The following is a 21,076-nucleotide window of genomic DNA, read 5'->3' on the forward strand; positions in this document are numbered from 1 at the left end:
AAGTGCTGGCAAACGTTTATGAAAGTGATGCAATTTATTGCAATTCTTGCACATTGTTGCAAACTCTAGAATTTGTCTGGGCTTGTGTTTACAGAGCCACTCACTCACAGTGGGGTGAGCATTATTTGCAAACTGCAACTTCTACTCCACATCTGTTTTTATCTCGGGTGTTTTTCAGTGAATCTTGCAAGGTGCCTGGAGTGCAGAGTGCACCTTCCATAAACTGCAGTCCGTGATGAGCAATGGAGTTTGACAAGGTAACCAGGATTTGCCAGGCCAGGATAACACTGTATCTTCTTGCAGTCCACCTCTAATCTCTCTTCACTCAAAATGCAATACAAACTTGTGAGACTCTTAATGGCACAAAGTGGGAGCTGGGTGTTCAGTCCTCATTCACAGCCATATTTTCACTTCTTGCTTTGTCCTCCAAGGAAGCCATCTTTTCTTTTTCCTTTATGTAGTTATTTATTTGGACTGTGGTACTCTTGTTTCATATTCTGACACTGATTCTGAACAACAATATCACTACTGTGCCATGTAAGAACATTCAGAAGTACACATTTCATTTGGTCCAACCTTATGCTAGATCTGATATTGACTATACTCTTGTAGTTAGCATAACGGGTATTCTGCAGTTCTGGGATAAAATCATTACCAGTCCAAATATATTTTCTTGCTTGTTAGTTGGTGGTGTTTTCTGTTGGTTTTGTGGTTTTTTTTTGGGTTTTTTTTTTTTTTTTTTTTGGTTTTTTTTTTTTTTTTTTTTTTTTCTTTAGGGATAGTGTCATTTTGGAGACTGTTTGCACCAGATTAGCCCTTTGCTTTCTGTGGCTGCAGAGGTCTAGCAGTACATGTTTGAAAGATGGATTTATTATACCATCAGAACAAACTCAGTCCGCTGAGCAAAGCTACTTTGTGCAGAATATGTCTTCCTTCTGACAGCACTCAGCTCTTTTCCTGTTTGCAAATATCTTCCTGCTGACACAGAAAGAAGTGCTTTGTCCATCGGCCTCTCCCTTTTACTTTAAGGTGGGGCTTTCAGCAGTTGTGTTCATTCACTTGGCACCTTTATAAATAAGTTTTAGCAGAACAAATTGTTTGCATGTCATCAAGAATCAGAATCTGACAGTCTATCTTATTCACTGTTACAGCTCACATGGATCAGCTTTGTACAAATGTGAGTTTCAACACAGCAGAACTAGAATTTCCACCAGGTAATTCCCATATCCTGCATGACAGAATGTAAAGTAGAAAGTTCCATGATTTCATAACCTAACCCTTATACTATTTGGTTATACTTCCAGGCTTTTTTTTTAAACTTTCAAAATACTATACAAACCAACGCAGTAATTTTTTTCACAAGCAAGCAGTGAATCTAGAGTAAGACAACTTTAAAATTTGTAAATTAGACAGTTTACATATCACATTCAAGCCAAGAAGTTATGAACCATAGAATTTAGTATTTCTGCAGTAAAATTTGTAATTTACTACAGTCAGGTGATGTTAGAGTTCTTTGTTTGCCTGAAGGAACTAGCTCTTACCAACACATTTGCTCCAGATATAGGACTTAAATCAGTAATAAAAAGAAATTTTTTGGTCATTAAGCTGATGTTGCTGTCAAGATGTGAGGTTGTTAACATGATTAGTTAAAAGGACCATTTTCCACCACATAGTTCCACCAAGCTGGCATCTGTTTTGGCATTATTACTCTGTAATGGAAATCTATCATTACTTAAGTTGGCAGCATTTATTTTGAGGCTTCATTTTTTTTGGGGACATACACACACACAAGCACCAAAACCACAAAATTTCACAGCACAATTCTTGTCATGTGTTTTTCTACTATAAAGAGCTCTTTACTGATAGAAAGCACAGGACAGGAACTGTACTGCCTCCATATTGGAGACAAAGCTTTCTTCTCCATGCTACAATGGAGGTGCTTATTTCTTGCCATACATTTGTTTTCCAGGTCAAATAGTGCCACTAACTTATGTTTGCCCAGGTTTACTTTTGGTATGCAGAACAAATGAAGGAAAACAAAATGCACATATTTAAAAAATAAAAATAATTTTTAAAATGCAACTCACCAAATTTATTTGCATTGTCATGTGTTTTTTTTCAAGTCAAGTTTTTCCATTCTAAATTGTAGAGACATACTAAAGAAAAGCAATCAAACAAACAAATGCCACTTCATTTTTTATGCCAGCTGTCACAAATACCAGAGTTGGACAATCAAAAGGTACTTCTATGCACACTTGAACCTACTTTTGTCTTTATATTACTTATTGTGCCAATATTTAGACTTTATTTCCGCCTTAGAAAAGCCCTGTCTTTTCCTTTAAATGCTTTCTTTAAAATTTATTTAGTATGCACAAAAAAAAATAGTGTGAAGTAAAAGCTTAGAGTTTAATGTTGACAAATATATAAGCTCTTCAGTTAAGACAATTACTTCTTTTAGGTGGTGACACCAACAAAGAAAACCCAACAACTTACTGCTGCCATAGTAATATAATTGGCATAAGTCTGAATAAAAATAGGTACACATTGAAGTAAAAGAGAGTATTAATGAATAACTTTTTCCTTACAAAATTTCAGTAATTATTATTTAACAGTATTCCACCAGATTTCCCCTTATACAGAAATCCAGAAAATATATATATATATATATATAAATGTCTGAACCAGCTAAGCACTATATGAAGACAAACACAGTTGAAGAAATATTACCAGGGTATTATCTTCAATCACCCTGAAGAGCAAGAAAATTTATGCAGAACTTTTTAGCCAACAGCACTGAAGTTTGTGAATGAAGTGGCAAAAAGTCAAAAAACAAACAAACAAAAGTATTAGAAAAAATACATACAAGCACAAAGAAAAAAACATACTAGCACTGTTTTATAATGTATTATTGCTTTGAAAATATGATATAGGTTAAAAGGAAGGGCTAGTATGGCTTGACATTCAAATCTATGTATGTCAGAAAGTTTGAAAGTGGACCCTGGGCTGAAACAGTTCTGAAACTTGGAAATTTCAAGTCTTCTTGAATATAACATATGGTATAACGTTTACTGGATTGTCATGTAGGATGAAGAAACAAAGATTAGGATCTAAAGCCATTGAAAAGTTCTATCATAGAAACACAAGACTGCAAAAATCCACTTGGATTATCGAGTCTTCTACCTGAAATGATGCAATGTACGTGAGGAACAATAAATCCTGCATCCTTTACAAGACAGAGAACACCTGAACTCTATTGAAAACTAAATTAGTTTGTCAGGGGAAAAAAATCCCCTAGCAGTTTGAACATGTTAATCTGCAAGCAATAATCTTGGGTTATCCCCGAACCAAAAATGGACTCAGATTATATTTATCTTTTTTTCCCTATTTCCTTATTTCCACACAAGACTGAAATAATTTTATTGAGTTGTCTCAAATGGATAAAGCAGGTCATTTTTAAATTCAAATTCCAGGCTCAGAGCAGAATTCTGGGGATATATTTAGAACAATCACATTGTCAGTGAAAGCTTTGGAAGTCTAGCTAAGAAACTGAAGGGATGGTGCTGTGATCACAGGAAAGAAAAAAAAAAGTCTAGGTGAAACTGCTTAAAACTTCACACAGTTATCCATGGGCATATTTTTAGTAACTGTAAGTCACTTAAAACAGTTTTTTTGCGCAACTGTAAATTACATTAATACCTTTCAGGCTTTGTGTTGTTTATTAAATGCAGAGTCCAGGGGTTCAGTAAAATTAATTGCTCAGTAAACTTTCTCAGCTCTTGAATTAAAACACCCAGAAAATTTCTACACATGAATCATCACATTGGATTTACTGAACTCTGAGGTATGTGCATATACCTGTTGCTGCACTAGCCACATTATTCCCTGTGGGATTTCTTTTTCCTGTAATCTTATAATTACTAGGGACTACTACATTAGTCACTTAACAGGTAATATTTTTACAAATTTGTATCAGTAAGGCAGCCAAAAGGAACTTTCCATTTCAACTGGTCCTGAGAACAAGCACTGTTCCCAGTATTTCTAGGAGCATGTATTAAACAGTTAGACCAAGAGGTAAGCACCCAACACACAGTTTATTATTCTACTTACATTTTAAACTTTTTAGATTTTCAAAGCACTTGGGCAAAGCATATTTGGCCATTATTTGTGGGATAGTCTACATCTCTACTGTTTCCTGTGCTAGACTCCACATCTGAAGGTGTGGGTTTTGATATATTGAAGTTTATAATACAGTTTAGTAACACTGAGAATTGGGTCTTTGTCCTGGACACTTGTGACTGACCTGGTAAGACTAGGTCAAATGGCTTTCTCACGTGTTGCTCTCCCATCTGCTCTCATTTCCACCTAAAGATAGAAAAATCAAGAAATTTACCAAAAGAGGGGTAACACATCAAAGGAAAACCTAAAATTCCTGAAAATGGATAAAAAAATTCCCAAGGAGTAAATGGTACTAGAGTAACCAGAGTTATGACAAACAAGAAAAAGTAAGCCACACCAGAGTAGTGGCACAACGCCCTGGTTTCAGATGGGATAGAGTTAATTGTCTTCTTGGTAGCGGGTAAAGTTTTGAATTCAGTATGAGAATAATGTTGATAGCACATTGATGTTTGAGTTCCTGAGTGATGTTTACCTAAAGTCAAGGACCTTTCAGTGTCTCATGTTTTGCCAATGAGCAGGTGCACAAGAAGCTGGGAGGAGCATAGTCAGGACAGCTGACCCAAACAGTCCAAGGGGATATTCCATGCTCAGAACAGCATGCTCAGTATATCAACTGGGGGAGCTGGCCAGGAACTGCTGGTCACTGCTCAAGGATGGGCTGGGCATTGGTCAGCAGATGGTGAGCAATTGTATTGCACATCACTTGTCCCTCTTGGGATTTATTTCTTTCTGTCTCTTTTTCATGACTATTATTGTTATTGTAATTATTATTGTTATGTTTTAAATTGTTTCAATTACTAAACAGTTCTTATCTCAATACATGAGTTTTACTGTTTTCTCCTGTTTCTCTTCCCTAGCAGGACAGGGCAGGGAAGTGAGTGAGTGGCTATGTGGTACTTAGTTGCCAGATGGGGTTAAGCCATGACATGTACATACACTCAGAAAATTGTCTTCATCCTTCAACATTTCTCACTTATTATTCAAATGCCACTGACCCACTTACAGAAAGTTACTTTCTTGAAGTACTTGCATTACCTTGAAGCAGCCAGGCACTTTTCATTCCATTAACACTTAAGACAGGTGTTAGGAAAATCCACAGGACTAAGTTTTTTTAAAACTAACTGATCACAGAGGTAAGCCACATCAAGAAATCTAAAACCTCTGACTCCAGATTCAAAGAGCTTTTTGTTTTGTTTGTTTGTTTGTTTGTTTGTTTGTTTTTGTTTTGTTTTTTTATTTTTTAACCCCCTAGAACTGTCCTGGTACTTAGAGATCTTTTAAAAGAACTAGAATACTAAATTTGTGCTTTTATGAGGTACCAACACAATGACAACAATAATTACTCTGTAATTATTTTAATGTTACTCCTTAGGTAACAGAAAAGACTGTAGTGCTAGACATTCAAAGATGAAATAGCTTTAGTTATGCTCTTACACAAAAGTAGGTCTCATTATGTAAATCTTCCTTCTCTCATTGACAGAAGTACAGGTATAGGTTTCTAGGTTAGTACTACACAATATTCCAACTCAAACATAACACCATATAGAACATAAAATAAATAGGTTATTGATTAGATGATGAACAAGTACTTTTTGAGATGTATCAGTATATGTGCTTTATCCATATTAACTGAATTTACTTCTGCCTTCTTCTTCTGCAACTGACCAGTTTCCAATTCCTTCTACACTACGGAGAAACTGAAGGATTAGTCTTGTACAAGAAAAAACAAATATTAAAAAACCATGACACAAAGCTACATAATGTTTTAATTTTTACAATCAAGTTACTTAATAGTCACAGGTAGCATACATTTTTTAATACCAACATTGAGAAAAACAATAATTAATTCTGTTCCACTTTTTTTTTCTTTTTTTCTTTTTTTTAAAATAAACAAGACCACAAAAGTAGCATAGCTGTGACAGCTTCCAGTTCTGTACTACTGCTGCTGTTAAACAGACAGGCTTTATTTTACAAACTCAAAAAAAGTGCTGTTCAGTTCATTCAGTTGCCAAGCAGACAAAATCCTCCTGCTAGCCTTCAGTTCACACACCACCTCTCACCTTTCTTTCCTTCATCTGCTCACCACCTATTCCTTCTGCCATTGCACTAAGTAGAGCTACTCCTAAATGAGTTTAAATTGCCATAAAAAGCTTGGTTAGAAACACCCTTCAAGTTGCAATAAAAAGATGAAGCAAGGATTACACCTGACCCTATCCACTGTCCATGGCCCAAGAGCCAGTGAAGAAATGCAGGTTCTTATAATATTGTTTATTTGTCAGTATATCAAAACCACTATTCGTATATGTATTTTGTATGTTTCACGAAGTAGTATTTAGAAACAACTGACTCATCAGCAAGCATAGACATGGGCATCTATGAGGTCACAAAATTTAAGGTTTTAAAAATAGCAACTTTCAATGTAGCAACAGTGTAAACAAACTACATTATAATGCTTGTTCTGATGGAGCAGTAGGAATCAAATACTTTGTGGTAAGAGTGTTCACCAAATTGCATACTTGTTATATAAATTTAATGCCAGGCTAATATTCTGTCTTGTAGAATTCATTAGACATCAGGAAAGAAGCTGCTGTGCTTTTTTAGTAGAGACTTATCTCTTTGGATTACATCTGTATCTGTTTACACACCTTACATTTTTATAGTCTGCAGAGCAAAAAACTAGAATGAATATTAGAATTTATTTTATGATTGAGTGACTACTGGGTGCTTATAGAGCAGGTGGATTCTTAGCTGATTTATTTAACTCTGAATTTTGAATGTTCTCCTTTTTTTAAAACTGGTATAACACATTTACTGACTAAAAAATAAAAACACCCAAGGAACAGAAATACCAGAATAATATTCAGTTAGGCTTTCCCAGAAATCAATCATCAGCTTTGTGAATCCTATATTTGTATAAGTCCCTACAGGTACGGGCATTTGGAGCAACGTACAAAATAAATAGTCGCATCTGGGTGTCCTATTCCCACCTCTTTCTTCCAGACTCAATTTACAGGTGTTGTGAGACTAGGACTTCTTGCAGTGTAGCGCTCAGACATCTGGAAGCACCATGTGTAACTGTTGAATCTAGGACAACCTGACAACCTTCTTAACATCTCACTCCAAAACAGCAATTGGAATAATGATTTTAAAGCAATGAATTGTAGTATAGATTTAGTTAGTTACATTTTGATGACAGTTTCAATTATTTTCTGCTTGCAACAGTCACACCTTGGAATGATGACATATAACCCCTTCTTTAGAATAGTCATTCTTGCCATAAAAAGGGAAAACTTACTTTACTTAATACTAGTCATCCAAAGGTTAGGCATCTCACACCAATCTGGTTTAAAATCTAAGTACATATCTCAGTCTATCACAAGCAGCTAATAATAAATATTCTTCAGGCAGGATACCCTAGTTTTAACCACCTATGTGTGTGTTAATTGTGTTGCCTACACTAGACAAGCTCTTTCCATTGTAAATGAAAAGACATGAGTATCTCCAAATAGCACTTCACTCTGCTTGTTTTTATAGTGGAAAGAATTGCCCTTCAGATGTGCCCACCATATTTTAATTAGAGCTTGAAACAGATAAATAGCACATAAAACCTTAAATCAGGCAGTTATTGATGTGTTTTCCAGTTCCTTTACTCATCTTAATGCAATGTAAAGCAGCAAAATAAGAAAGCAGATGTGCATTATGGTGCAAGTCTTTCTAAAATGTGTTAGAAAGCCATTTACTTATATTACAGGTGAGCATTGAATGCAGTTTACCTTTGACTATAGCTGTGTTCTGTTGGAGTAAGTAAATTAAAAATATATTCATCCTCTTTAGCCCCTAAACTCTTATTCTTTTTTACCAAAAGTCTTCCAGCAGGCCTTACTAATCTCATTCCTTGACCTTGACAATGGAAAAAATTGTTTTTCATGGTTCAAGAGTTTTGCCAATCAGCTACTGTCATTTTATTTTCCACACCAAGTTGCCTTTAGCTGAAGCTATATCCCACTGTAGTCCTGAGACCTTAGTTGTTGGAATGCTTTTGGCTGCAGCTCATCTAGTTAATTTTTCCATTGCACTTAAACAAGGTATTTTTTTTTTTTTTTTTTTTTTTGTTGTTGCTGTTTTGGTTTGTGGTTCTTGGTATTTGTGTTTTTTTGGTTTGGTTTCTTTTTTTCATATGAACTCCTTTTGACTGGTGCTTTAAGGTGCTGTGTCAGCTGCTCCTCTAACTTGTCCCAGTTTTAGTAAGTTCAGCAACAGGTTTTCTTTGCTTTTAAAATTTACAATTTTGTTTCTGCTAGATCTTTTTTACCTCATGAATTTCCAGAGTTATACTTCTGCTGTGTTCTGAGAAAAATAGAAAAGCTGGTGTTTAATTTATTGTTGAGTGAATCCAAACCTCAGTTTTCACGTTTATCAGAGGCTGTTTGCCATCTAGTCCCATGCAATTTTTAGATATATGCATAGATAAGGTAAGCCCTCTCCTGGAGTCAATTTTTCCCTAACATTAAAGAACAGTGTAGGAATATATTTTAAAAATTCAAAGCCTAATTAATTTTTTTTTTTTCATTAGCAACATTTCTGTATAAAATTTATGATGAAGCTGCCAAGGCTATCTGACTTTGCAGAAGTGAAATGAGTGAAAATTTAAGTGTAAGAAATTTGCTTTATTTGAATAAAATTAACTAAATTATGGGTATGCTGATAAATACAAGTTTTCTAGCAAAAGAGCACTAGTTATTTTAAAATCTTACTCAATGTCTAGTAAGAAAAGGAAAGCTATATCTTTATGAAATTGGAATGTCTTGGATGCTTAGTGCCTTGTATTTGAAAACAGCCAAGTTTGAAGTTAAGTTATATTAGTAAATTATCTATGAGGACTTGGTAATAAAAGCTAATACAAATCCAGTTTAAATGAGTGTAGCTAATAGCAGATAATCTAATGTTTTAGATATGCCATAAAATTTAGTGTGTTTGGTAGTTTAGGAAGTCTAAAAGGTATGAAGAGGAGAGAAACATATTTCTCTTAAGAAATTTGTTTATTAGCATGAAGCTCTGCTTTCTGCTAGGGCATTTTAGAGGTAAACAAGCAATCAGGCTGGAACTTTGATTCTAGTAGTTAAATAAATTTAAAATTGCTTTTTGATTTCTACTGAATGAAACCTATAATATCCTCTAAGAATCCTGCAGTGAGTAGTCCAAACTGAATGCAACAAAGGAACAAGTTTTGACTGAGTCAATGAGTAGTCACTGTCAGAACTGACAGCCAAAATTTTAGAGCTTTAAACATTGGTCCTGCAAAGAAGTGATCAGCCATCACTACACTCTGGGAAGGTAGCCTCATGAGAAAAACAAATTTCTACTCTTCATCCCTCTCCCCTTCTTGTTTACAAAAGCATAGGGAACAGGAGGTGACTTATTTGTCTATCAACCACCCAGAGAGTGCTCAAAAATTCTGACATGCAGGAATTTTTTTAGAAACTATGACAATATGTCTTGCAATTTATCAGGCAGTAATGAGAACCAAGGGCACGCCAAAAGAAATAACGATTAAGAACAGACAGAGAAATGGATCAGTAAAATGTTAAGAATACCAGCAAATTAAAGAGAGCAGCCAGTCAGTCTCATAATATTAACCAAAGAAATATAGTTGCAAACGTGATTAACTCATCTTCTTTGGGCAAAACTGAAAGCAATTATGTTTTAAAAAAACCCCTTGACATCCTAATTAAGGTATGCCTTTTAAGATTGATGGTGATAACAAAACTGTTAGGAGGACTGCTGAACTTGAAACTGTGCTTCATCTGATTATTTGGTTTACCTATGTGGAAGAAATAGAGGTATTTCTGCTTTTCCCAACTCTGCTTTCTGCTCTGCATATTGCAGTTCATTCCGTGAGAGTCAGCAGTAGTTTAACCCGCCAGTGTGTTGAAACATTTTAGAGTCCAAATTTTTCCTAACTAATTTTAGGCAAATGACCAAAAGATCTAGTATTGGGAATGTAATTGCCTTGACTCTTAGCTTTCACTGGCTGACTCATCTGCAAGGACGGCTAGCTTTTGCCATCTGGAGGTGCTATGGATTGTACTTGAGTCTTCTCTCTTCTTCCATGTCTTTAAACAGAAGCCATATGGCATAAAGTGGAAGCCTGATAATAGATACAAAAAATTCATGGACTTACAGTGTCATTCAAGCTACAGGACCTTAGCTTGGTTTCAACACTAGCAAGATAAAATCTTTGCTAAGAGAGGCCTTTTAATTAGTATCACAACAAAAGTCATCTTGCTTGAATATTTCCCATGAAAGAAGACTTTGCTTTCCAGTCAGATGTTGAGTTGATGAGGAAATTTGCATGCTAAATCTGTTCTTCAAAACCAGTGACATACATGGAAAATTCTAGCTTAAACACACAAGAAGTTGCACTTCTTGCAAATGTATCCAGCTTCTCATACCTTATATCTATATCTAATCTATATCTATATATATACTTTTGTGTATATATGACTTCATATAATATTATTCATCTATGTCACTAAAAGGCTTGTGGTCTGGCCTCTGTAGTCTCATATAGAGATGTAAGGACCAGATTCTCCTCAGCACCATTTTTTTGTGACTGTTGCTCCATTTGGAGGAGAGAGGATGAGTTCATCAACTGTGCCCCCCTGTAAGATGCATGATAGGAAACAGCAAAACCATAAAACCATGAATGTTTTTGGCTCCACATACTCTCCTGTATTCTGTTCATAACATATTCTCCACAATTTTGTTATGTTTTAAGTTTTAATATTAATTTAAATAAGTGAAAACCTGAGGTGCTACTGGCTCAAGATCTGACTGGACACAATCCCTTCTGTTGCAAAAGTACTGAAAGAACTGACAGCCTTTGCTAGGAGTGAATGGTCTCATGGCAAAAGGGCAGAGTTGTTGCCCAACATAACTGATGAACATCAATTGAGATGTCCTAGAGAGTTCAGGATGTCTTTGATATCCAATACAGAGGACCTGCAGGTATGACATAAGTCCTATAAGAGACTTGCACCTTTGGTGCCTTTGTAGAGCTGAATCAGACCCTTGTTGACCACTGAAGTTAACATGTTCCAGATGGATCTCAAGTCAGTGGACATGATATGCAGAATTCTGTCATAAACAACATCTGGAAATTCTTTCCATAGCCAGCAGATCACTCAGCATGCATCAGAGATAGGGAAGTTGAAGTAGGGCTGAGTTGTTGGCATTGAGAGAACCACACTTCAGGTGATTCTTGCTGCAACTCTTATCTGAAAGATGATGGAAGACTATGAGATAAGAGGATTTAATATTGTGAGTGGATCTATGAACCTTATTCTGTGCAGGTTGCTCCATAGTTGGGAGAAAACTGCAATTTGCCAATGAAGATACAGAACAGATTGCTTTAATGGATTTGGACGAGTTAAAAACTATCACATGATAGTCCTTTGTGGGGAATCCCTTTGTCTAGTCCCAGGCAAGTTTAACATAGAGTTTCTGAAACTGTGTGGTCTGTGTGGAACTTGTCACTTCAGCACTGCTCAGGATGGGATTTAGTAATCCAAAAGCAGTTTACTCAAGATCTTTTTTCCATTTAGTGGGCTGAAAATGTCAATCTGATAAAATGTCAATCTATCTCTTTTACCACAGCCCAAATTATGCAACAGTTGTCCAGGAATGCAAAGAAGAGGGAACCACTGACTTCTCACTCCGTATACCCACAGAACTTAAGGTTGAATTTGGTCATGTGGATGCGTGTGCTGTTACTATGTTGCCTGCTGAGTCAGGAAGCTCGGTGCAAGCCATGCATCTTGCAACTGCTGCAAGCCATGCATCTTGCAACTGCTGCAAGCCAACTCCTTCCTGGCTTGGCAATTATCTGCATTGCTCTTTAACCCAGACAAACAGTGTGGAGCTCAGCTCAGGGATAAAGTTCAAACTCTCTCTGAATTTTTAAATCTATCTGTATCTTAAGGGACATCCTGCTCAAAGACTTGAAAAATACACAACTAACCTCTTAGTAAAAGAATTAGTATTACCTACACACTTGTTGCTTCTTTGACTGACCTTGATGGTTTCAGGAAAGTAATAAACAAGGAAGACTGCGTTAGAGCTTTAGAAACCTTTGAAAAGCTTTTCTGTCCACAGCTACATAGAGCTTTCCAAAGGAGTTTCTCTTACAGGCTGTCCCTGCAGAGATAGGAACAGCACATTATCCCAGAAGGTTAATGGAGAAGGGCACCTGGTCTATTTGTGAATTAGAGGTTGTTCCCATGGGAGAATACTTGCTGAATGAGTGTTTAGATATTAAGTACAAAAAAAAAATTGGTAAAACATTTTTACTGAAGATGTAAACTCTTGTCCAAAATAACTGCTCTCTTTCCTGAAATTAACAAGTGCAATTAGGACATAAATAACCAGACTAATAGGCAGTATTAGGAAGGTTCCTGGAAGCATACCAAGTATTGTGTGTACCACTGCACATTCAGTTAGAGAGAGCTGTCAGACTATATGGGCATTTCAAACAGGAGGGCAAGGAGTGCTACATGTAATGTTAACAGCAAAGAGACTGCAGAAGACTACTAAAAATAGTGTTGTTTTGCAATGTGCTTATTCTTTGCGCCCCACTTGGAAGGCAGAAGTAGCACCAGATATCTGGAAGACAGCTGGGAGCAAATTGCTATTTCTTCATAAGAACATAAATGGGAAACAGCGGGGAGGCTGATGTAATGTCTGTGAAAGTAACACCTTCTGAGTCCAGTCATTGTGGTTTAGTTCAGCCTCAGCTCTGTCCAGAACCTGAACCTAAACTCAGGTATTAATTTAGAGGGTATGTGAAGATTGTGGGTAGAAGCATGGTGGGTAGCTTTTCTTTCTCTAGTGAAGAATCAGATGTTGACTCTGTACTTCTGATTTGGTCTAAACTCCAGAAACCAAATAGCATTTCAATATCTTTATAAGTTAATAGGTTATAATATTTTTTTAAAGTCTGTCCTATAATAAAAAGGACATTGGAAATGTCCTACAAGTTTCCTTTTTTCATTAGGAGATAAACTTATCTAGGACAAGTTTTCAGGGTGGTAGGTTCTTTGGAGTTTGTGCTTTTCCCATTTCCCTTTGGGATTCATTAATTCACTGCTGCTGAGTGTATCTTCCTCATGATTGGATTCCTGAGTGGTATGTCCAAGAAAGACAAATAAACAACTCTTTTTTTTTTTAAGAACAGGTCATATTTTTTACATTTCTCTACAGCTTTGTTTCCTGAGAGAGCTGTCAGGTAGATTTCATGTTCTATTATGCCTACTACATTTTTTTCCTTGCAAAAGTGACATCCCTTAGCCAAAGAAAAATCTCAGCTTTTGCTCTTAAAAGATGACTGGGAAGAGATTGTTAGGCTAAAGATTGCATTAGATTTAAAACTAGTGAATATGATGGTATAAATTTCATGAGGTAGTTCAATGTAGTTCACACTGGCTCATTATTCAGTTGCTTTTCAGAATAAATGTAATTAATTATTATGTTACCTTGAGACTAAATCAAATGCAAACCAGAATGTTTTCAAGGTGAAATGAACCTAGGTGAATATAGGTTTCAGTGTAATTTTAATTTGCTGTGTTTGTACACACATCTGCCAGTTGCCTTCCCTGTTACAGAGTTTAGAGAAGTATTTGCCTTGGAAAGAAGAGACATTCAGCCACCATCTGGAAACAAGCTGTGAGACAGCACCTTCTCCACAAAAAAAAAATAATAATTAGGAAACAGGAGGCCAACTGATTCCAAAAATCACATCAAGACCTCTCACTTAAATAGAAAAGAAAGACAAATGAAAATTTTGCATGAGACAGGACTGCAGAATGAGATGTTTGTCCAGCATAAAGGGTTTTAACCCATGACACACGGACTTCTAGGACTGTAAATTCCTTCTAAATAATAAAAACCCCAAGGTAATTAAGAATTGTAGGATGATTATTTACCAGTTAGCTTACATTGTTCTATATACTACTGGAAAATGGCTAAGCTTCCAAAAGTAGAAAAGGTTGAAAATGACATTTCTAGTACATTAGCTCACCATTATGGGAACATTTGAACTGATCCTGTCTTTGGAGTAGCTGTATTGAGTTACAAGGTCATCCTTTGACTGCAAAGCACTTTTATGAACCAGAAGGCTCTGAGTTTGTTCCAGGTAGGACTGCTAGTTTTAAAATAGAACTAAAAAAATAAAAAAAAGGAAAGAGAAAAGATAAGGGATAAAATAAAATCTAAACAATTTCTAACATTAACTCTTCACTAAATACTTTTGGAGCCTTTGTAAAGTTTTGAAAACTTTGGGAAAACATAAATAGTAACTTATGTGTGCTGTCATACATCTGTGATGAAATAAAAGAGGGCTGCAATAATCTTGAGCATGGTACTTAAATGTTAACTCAATCACTGTCTCTGTGTGGTATTGCCTCCACATCAGACATATCTGTTCATCAAGGGGCCAGCACTAAGTAGTGCAGATTCGAGGTGGTGCCCTTGGCTTCCCACCCCTGTAGGTAGGTGAACAGTATAGGCAAAGTTATTGTTTAAATAGATTTATTTAAATGCTATTAACAGCAGTGTTAAATACTCTTCTGTTAGTGACCAGGCCAAATACATCATATATATTTTGTGGCTGCTTTTGTGCTTTCCTTTATCATCTTACAAACTTGCAGTAAAATGTATTTAGCAGACTGAAACTTACAGAGCAGAAGAGAGTACCTGAGAAAGCCTTTACTTGAAAGTAGGCACCAGCAGTCTTTTCCGTAGAGAACTCTGCTGGACTCACTTCTTTCTTTCACAGAATAACCTAATGATCAGCACAGTTGCCAAGGAAATGAGAGACCCATATCCCATTACCTCCTCTAGCTGAAAGAGCTGTAAACCAAAACTTCCTGGGAGAATACACCAAAAGACTGGACATTTGGATAGTCTTCAAATATATATTTTTTTCTTTAGTTTCATTTTTCTCAAGAGCCACGTGAAAATAGCTGAAGGATATTTACTTTTGAAGCCTAAGGTGTAAGGCACCCTCTGGTATGGCAGAATACCACAGTTCAAGTCATAGGATATTTTCTATATTTTCTTTAATGAATGTTTCACTGAAACTGCATGTCTTGAAATAGAAATGCCATTTTGTTGTTTTTTTTTCCAAATTTTTCCTAGAATATATTAAACTACTGAAACAGTTTAGTTAACTAAAAATGTATTCTTTGAGTTTTGCATATATGGCTTAAGCCTCAAAATCCCATGATGTATCATTTCCCTTGCTGTGATAGTTCTTGATTTCTTCCTCTATGTCTCATGTCCTGTGTAGTTACTGAGGAGAACTTTGGTGGATCTCAGTTGCTTTGGGAATTCAACTCTCATTCTCAGAGCTCGAAAAGCTCTGGCCTTCCTCACATAAAATTCACTATATTGTGAAGAGTTACATTATGTCACAGAATATCACAGCCTTTTCAGCCTTTGTTTCAATTGTGAAGCTGTAGACTGTGTCCAGAACTCCATAACTTGGGTTCAAAATAGATAAGAGACTGGGTGAGTAGTATCTATCCTGTACTACTTGCCAACAGTTAAGAAGAAAATTGTCTGGTAACTAGAAAAGACAACACTGATGATGCTGCAATATTAGCAGTTAACAAGAACATGTTTTCAGAGTGTTTTCATAATCCAAATAATTATGAGATATGGGAGTAGAGTGTTTGTTACAAACTTCACTTAATTACAGTCCACTTCTATTTGCATGCACAATATGCCCTAGACTTTAGTGAGTTTAAATTAAACAGAACATCTAAAGATTGCAGTGAATGTTTCCGAGAAAATTTCATGAAGGAATGATGCTTTTGAGAAGGCTTTTCCCTTTCCATAGTTTCAAGGGCACAAAATGCAAACTTGTTAGTAGGTAAAATGGCAGGTCTTTGCAGTTTTGGAGGATAGTAGTGGAATCAAGAAAATGGCTGTCTTTGCTAAAATAATTGTGTCTTTCCCATTCAGTACAAAAGAACACAAAAATTCCTAAAGAATAGGTTCTTCAGTGAATCATTGGGAGATATTTTTCTCTCCATCTGTGTTAAAGAAGAAACTAAATATATGAAGGAGAAAGGTATCATCGATAATCTTTAGGTATTTCAATAATGCACAAGATTTCAGTGAATTTTAGCACCCTGGTAAGTTTCAACAATCTGCTGTTCCATTGTTAATATAATGAAGAACAGGGATGAAGCATATATTCCTTAGCGCACCCATTTGAAATAATTTTCTTTCTGCAAAAAAACACTGCCTGCATTTCCTTTCCTCACAGAAACTGTTAAGCTCAGAGCGAGCATTGCTATGGTGATAACGTATTGACTTTTTCTCACAGAGCAAAGAAATTGAATCCCTCCTATGTCTGAAAAAGATGCATTTTTTTTACCTCTTACCTGAGACTGGTGCATTCAGTCCCTGGCAGGAAAGGCTTCCAGAAACAGCCATAGTTATATTTTGGTTTTCAACCCAAAAAAAGTTGGGTCATGAGCAAAGAAAACAGTATTACTAACAATTTTTAAATATTAGGGCCAAGAGTAGCTGTGAATAATGAAGCAGTAGAAAATATCACTTAAATTTTCAGGTTCCACTGTGAGTCATTGTTCAGAAATAAAAAAAAAGAAAAGAGAATAAATTGGTTTATGATACAGATAATTCATTTTGATCTCAGGAGAAAAATACTTTAAAAAAGACAAATGTAGCAGGTAAGAGGCAACCATTGTGTAAATGGGAACTCAGCTGCTCTCCACCTTCTTCATCAGGCCTGTTTCCGTCTCACATTGAAGTAATGAAAAACCACTGTGACACAGAGATGCCTAGGATATGTGTGTTTGCCACAAATAACTTCTTGGCAGCTGTGTAACAATAGTTTCTGAGCTTTTTTATTATTTTTCATCTTTGCCAAAGTCAGAGAGACACTTCTGTGCTGTACAGGAAAGGGTATGTGCAAATTGTTAACTCAGTGACTATCGAGATTGGTGTTTCTGCTCCTGAATCTTCCCGCTGTAAACCTATGGCTGAAAATTACTTAATATAAAGGGAGAACACCCTGTGAAAAACAAGAAAGAAAAAAAAGGGGGGAAAGAAAAGAAAAAAAGAAAAGAAAAGAAAAGAAAAGAAAAGAAAAGAAAAGAAAAGAAAAGAAAAGAAAAGAAAAGAAAAGAAAAGAAAAGAAAGAAAAAATTTTTGAAATGTTAATTATTTTAATATTTTTAAATTGCCTCAGAAACTGATCTACCTGTAGACTTTCCAGTCTTATGCAAAACAATTGCCAATTTGCCGTTTGTTGAATAGTCAGAGGAAAGAAATATTCCTTGTTCCTGCTAATTTCTAGGAAAATTATACTCGTCGTCTTCTTGATGTTTGATCAAAGAGAGATAAAATATGATGGTGTATAGTTGGAAAGATTGTTTAGAATTAAAGTTTGACATTTTTCAGAGTATTCTAACTATTTAGACCATTTTGAAAATTCTAGATGGGCTTTTATATGATTATGGAGGACATGGACCCAGGATATTTCAAAAATGCAGAAAATCCTTCAGATGGCAGCTTTATATCAAGTTTCTCTCACCTGCAAAAAGGAGAATAGATAAAAAGTGGTGATCTTATATCAGTCCATTTCATTATAATGTAAAATATTATTCTGACTTTTTCTCATATGATTTCCTGTGAAACTGTATAAGAATAGAAGGTTGGAGGAATAAACCACTGTAGAGTTTGCTTCTACATCTTAAATAAAGAAAATTCTAAAGATAATTTTATTGAAAATTAAGATCAATTTGAGTATCATTTTGGTTTGCATCTCATAGTGCATTTAGAAATTAATTATTTAGAAGTAAACATGAAAGTATTAATATCTGAATTTTACATTGCCTCATTAAAATACACTGTAGATTATACTTTCTAATAACTTTCAAAGCACTGATATTTCTTCATAAATACTCATTAAACAATTTCTAAACACAGTCAAAACCTAATTCCCCAAATTTAATATTTGAGGCAGAGAAGAATTCAATGAAAATCTACTTAGCAGTAGCATAATCATGGAGGAATCAATAATATTAGCAAATGTAAGAGAAATCAACCTTTTTTATTTATCAGTATAAGTTTGATTTTAGTGTAAGCATTTTAAAATGCATTGTCAAACCCATCTATAAGAAGGGCCAAAGTGAAGACCTAGGAAACTACACACTCATTAGTCTTACTTCAGTTTTTGGAAAAATAATGGGAATCCAGAAATTACTATCCTCCAAATGAAGCAGGTTACTGGGAAAAATCAGCACAGATTTACTAAAGGTGAATCATGCCAGATTAACCTAAACACCTTCTACAACAACATAACATCTTCTGTCGACATGGGAAGTGCATTGAATGTTGTTTGCCTGGACTTCAGCAAAGCATTTGACACTGCTTCCCACAGTTTTCTCCTAGGCAAACTGGCAAGATACAAACTGGATGTGTGATCTGTGAGATGTGTAGCAAAGTGGCTGACAGGCTGCACTCAGATGGTGGTGATCAATGCTTTTTACCCAGGCTTACCAGCAGGGTCCCTTAGGGATCAATGTTGGGCTCCAGACTGGTAAACATCTTCATAAATTATGTGGATGAAGAGAGTGAAAACATGCTCATCAAGTTTGCTGATGATGCCAAACTGGATGGTGAGGTGGACTTGTCAGATGGGAGAGCCCTTTGTTGGAGACGGAGACCAGCAGGAAGAGTGAGCCAGTAAAAACTGTATGAAGTCTTACAAAGGCAAGTGCAAAGTCCTGCACCATAACCAAAAAACTCAGTGCAGGCTGGGATCGTGTGGCTGGGAGCAACCTTTTTGTGAGAGACCTGGGGGTCCTGGCGGACAACAATATGAACATGAGTCAAGCTGCAGCAACAAAAGCAAATCAAGTCCTGGGCTGCATCCATGAGAGCTTTACTAGCAGAGATAAAGATGTGGTCGTCCACTATATTCAGCATGTCTTAGGCCACACTTGGAGTACTGTGTCCAGGCCTGGTACTCACCATTCAGGAAAGGTGCAGACAGGCTGGAGAGGGTCCAAGGAAGGGCCAGGAAGATGATCAAAAGGCTGGAGAACCTGTCCTGTTGGGAAAGATTGAAGAAATTAGGTCTTTTCACCCTGGAGAAGACATAGAAGGGACCTCATAATGGTATTCCAGTACCTGAAGAGCGGCTACAAAGAGGACAGAGTCTCTCTTTTTACTAGGAGCCACATGGAGAAGACATGGGGCAATGGGTACAAGTAACACCCAGAGAGGTTTCATCTTGACATAAGGAAGAACTGTTTCCAATGAAATCAGTCAGTCACTGGAACAATCTCCGCAGGGACACAGTAGAGTCCTTATCACAGGAGTTTTTTTCTGAGATACAATGTGACAGGATTCTAGACAATATCTGTCGCTGCCCAGTCCAGCCCCAGGAGTGGCAATGGAACCTTGGCGACAAGGACTCATGACGTCCCTGCCTGCAGGAACGTCAGCTAATGTTGGTGACGAAGAAGCACGAATGATGAAGTAAACTTGGAAAGTAAAACTTTAATAATGCACAAATGAAGGGATAGGCTGCATACAATATATAGTTATTTTGAAGACCTCAAAACGGGGAAAACATGACAATATATACTGCGGGCAGGAACCAATGAACAACAAGAACTACAAACATTACCTTATGTGGAGAACATAATTAACCAATCACTAACAAGAACTCAGAGCATCGCCTTATTTGGCATGAACATATTAACATAACCTTTCCCAAGATTCCAGGCACCTCTCCATAACTTAGCTAAATGTTACCCTCCTTAGCATCCTGTTTCCCATGGTCTTAGATTGATGCCTCCTGTGTACTCAGTCAAGGCCAAGTCACTGTCCATCCCTGCTGGTCTGCCTCCCACAAATTCTAGGCTCCCTTTCCTATGAAAGGCTGGATCAGGTAATATTTCATGTTCCCTTCCTGCAGAGCGTGACAGTCTGCTTATTTAGTTGTCTTGTATAAACATCAAGTCAAATTATTTCCAGGTATGTTGTAACTGATAGTATGTTTCTGTGAGAAATTGAAATGATGTTTTAATTAGATGGTGAAATGAACATCTGAAGCAGTCAGCTTCAGAGTGAATTATAAAATCCTTCCTTCCCTTTTTTTTCGTTTTGCATTCAACATTTAAAATTTGTATTTAATAAATGTAGACACTCTGGAGTTCAGAATAAGCATTTTACATTGAATGCAAAACTAACTGAAACAGTGGCTAAAATACTTTTGTGACCTAGTTTGGGGAAGAAATAGAATATTTCCACATTTTATGGTAGGGCAGACATATATAATGAGTCTAATATAACAATGGAATTATTTTTATTAGCTCATCTGTAGTAATTCTGTGTCACAAAATTCTTGATCAAGGACACTGAATCTTATCATTCTGATCATGATGGATGCTATAAATTATGAAATCTCAGTGAACTCAATATATTAGAAACCTGAATCTCTCCCGAGAGAAAGGCATTGCCTGGTAATATAAGCTTTTTATTATGAATCAGAAATATCTTTGTTTTGCCTTACTGGACTTCAGTGCTTTCCACTTAGTCAGTGTGGGATCTACCACAAATCAAAAATGGAGCATTTGACAACAATGCAATGATGCTCTTCATTTTAAAGGGTAGTGGTATGTAATAGTAGCAACACCATGTCCTGTGTTGGTCAGTGTGTTCTTCTAAAACTTAAATGAACTGGAAAGGGTTCAGAGGAAATCAAAAGAATTATAAGAGGGTTGGAAAAGTTTAACTATGAGGAAAGATTGAAGAGAACAGCTACTACTGTGAGACCACTGTTGGTTAAATTTGAATGTCC

At 36.2% G+C, this 21,076-nt stretch overlaps 1 protein-coding gene and 1 long non-coding RNA gene across 3 annotated transcripts in view; one reads left to right on the forward strand and one right to left on the reverse strand.

The window, feature by feature from the left end:
* Positions 1 to 1,135: 1,135 nt before the first annotated feature.
* On the reverse strand, positions 1,136 to 19,879 carry LOC137469554 (uncharacterized). The gene is made up of 4 exons (XR_010996580.1): positions 19,240 to 19,879; positions 14,252 to 14,374; positions 12,250 to 12,372; positions 1,136 to 1,228 (listed from the first exon to the last, which is right to left on the reverse strand). It is a non-coding gene; the product is annotated as an uncharacterized lncRNA (long non-coding RNA).
* SCEL (sciellin) overlaps positions 4,719 to 21,076 on the forward strand; it is a 138,141-nt gene continuing 121,783 nt past the window's right edge. For both annotated transcript variants that reach the window (XM_068182410.1, XM_068182412.1), the window contains exon 1: positions 4,719 to 4,855. The gene's annotated coding sequence lies outside the window, so the exon portion shown is untranslated. The remainder of the gene's footprint in view (positions 4,856 to 21,076) is intronic.

This window comes from Anomalospiza imberbis, chromosome 2, assembly GCF_031753505.1.
Source record: "Anomalospiza imberbis isolate Cuckoo-Finch-1a 21T00152 chromosome 2, ASM3175350v1, whole genome shotgun sequence".
NCBI lineage: Eukaryota > Metazoa > Chordata > Aves > Passeriformes > Viduidae > Anomalospiza > Anomalospiza imberbis.